This window comes from Melopsittacus undulatus, chromosome 9 (assembly GCF_012275295.1).
Source record: "Melopsittacus undulatus isolate bMelUnd1 chromosome 9, bMelUnd1.mat.Z, whole genome shotgun sequence".
Taxonomy (NCBI): Eukaryota; Metazoa; Chordata; class Aves; order Psittaciformes; family Psittaculidae; genus Melopsittacus; species Melopsittacus undulatus.
In genome coordinates this window covers 21,789,385-21,791,777 of record NC_047535.1, presented here as the reverse complement: position 1 = coordinate 21,791,777, position 2,393 = coordinate 21,789,385, and positions in this window count along the sequence as shown.

Here is a 2,393-nt window from a genome sequence, read left to right as displayed (position 1 = left end):
CTGCCGCCGCTGGGGCTGGACCGGTCACGTGGGGGCCGCGCCTCCCGTGCTCCCCCCCCCCCCCCTCACCTCACAACAGCCTCATCCGCCCCATGGGCTCCGGCTGCTCCCCTCACCAGGGTCAGCCCCGCTCCGCGCCCTCAAGCGGGGCCTGAAGGGTCAGCCGTGCTCCCCGCTCCGCTACCCGGCAGAGGGGGTCTTCGCCTCCGGCTGCGGTTCTGCGGGTGGGATGTGCCGTGCGCCACCATCCGCCCTCTGTGTTCGCGAGGGAACGCACCAAAGTGCTTTGGTGCCCGCTGCGGGCCGCTATACCCGGCGAGCGTCCGAAGCGGTGAAAGGTGAATTGCAGGTTTTATTGCCCTGCGCCTTCTTTGTGCTGTGACAGTTTATCCATTCCTAGCGTAGCACTTCAGTGCCGGTGCTGGGCCGTGTGGGTACCTAGAGGGAGATGTTCGTGCCCTTGAGGTGCACGGGCACCGAGATTCAGCACGGGCAAAGCTGGGACTTTCCACACCATCCCTCCCTTCAGCCCCTGCTCACTGCACTCCTTTGTCTGGTGACCTTTCCATAGTGAAGTCATGTGTATAACTGGGGATTAAACAGAAAAATACAGTCTTTTAGCAAGACTGGCCCCTCCCCGGCCCCCAGTTTGTTTCTCAGACGGAGTTGTGTTTCCATCGGGTCACTCACTCACATGTCTTCATAAACATTTCCAACCCCATTATGCCAAATGGCATTTGGCAGTGCCCATGTTAGTACTAACCGTTTGTGGGGTGCAGGGCTGATGAGAAGGAAGTGCAAATTGGAAAACACTGTTTTGCTTCAGTTCATCTAATCCCTCTAACTTCTTTGTGTTCCTTGCATCTGTGGTGCTTGGCTTAGTATGTGATCAGCCTCATTCTAGGATACAGGAGATAAGGCAACAAAATGGATTCTTTTTTTCTGTATTAAACAAAATCATATGCCCATCATTAGGGTACGGACATTAGCTCTCAAAAAAAAAATTCTGGAACAACAAACCCTCTCACAATTGCTGTTGCCTATTTCTGACCCCTCTGTGGCCCTGAATGACTTCTAGCAGAGCAAAAATTATTGTCATGATGAAGATTTTTAGGGATGAGAACTGACGTTCAGACAGGAGTTCTACATCCTCCCTGAAAAGCAGACTGCTGTAGAATATGGCAGCTGCTGATTTGTCTCCTGCTTTGCAGGAGGAAATAAATCATTTTGTTCTGGAAAGATTTAAGGGTTTTCTTCAGAATCCCACTCTTCAGCAGAGTAAAACACTGAATCTTCCTGTATAAATTAATGGTGGCTCTCCCCTTACACAGCTCAACAGAATTTTGTTATTAAGATAAGCAGTTTCCTTGCCACTGCCTCTCTTCCTTAAAACTTATCATTTGCCTGCCCTTAAAACCTCAGCACAGTGTTCTAATATCAGCTGCTTCATTTCAATTTAGATATTTTTTGATGGCGTGCTCTTTTTTTATTGCTTTGAATTACTTACAATCCTGCCATTCTGATGGGAATGGGTTCTCTGAGACAGCAACATTCTTGCTGTGTAGTTAGGAAAGCTCAGTCATGTGCTTTCAGGATTTGAAGGTTTCAGTATGCTCTGCTCTTGCTCTGTGTTCAAGCTCAAATTCCTTTCTATAGGCACCCCCTCTCCACACATAGCTGAAGCAAAGCCAGAACTTTGATCTTGCTGAAGAACGAAGCCCACTTAGTTTGCTGAGAATTTGTGAGTGAGGTTGCTGTGCTCATGTCCTTCTTGCCAAGCACACCAGTGGAGAGAGCCACAAGCAGAAAAACCCATAGTCTCCCAGCACGAGGAACCACGCGCTACCTATCTGCATGCTTGACCTAGTGCAGAAGTACTGAAAGCCTCTGTGTGGCTGGCTGCCTGGCCTATTTCAGCCTGGGAGAGCATTCTGCAAAGCTGAGGTGGGTCAACTAATAGCACAGATCCAATGCATGCTGCTGCATTTTTTTTGGCTGCTGTCAAGATAAAGCCCTACTCTCCTTAGCAGTAAAAGTAATAGATAAATTTTTTGGAGCTTCTGAAGGAGAAGGGCAGCTGTTCACTACTCAGGTTGCTAATACTAATGCTTTGTTACCCGCAGGGATGTTCTATGGGTGCCCAAGCACAAACTGCTTAAGAAGGGTGAGGTAGCAGCTGCAGCTCCTGTCCTAGTGACCATATTCCAGTGTGAACTGGCTATATCTGAATGCCCCGTTTGACCAAGGACAGGAAGTTGTTTTGCTGTCCCTTAAAGCAAAAGGAATTGGGCTGTCCAGAGGTCTGGTTCCAGCTGTGTGCTGTTTAGGGGGCAGGTGGGAGAAAATGTTCATTGTGAGCAGCTGTGTTTCTGCACACAGCAGGTACTCATTTC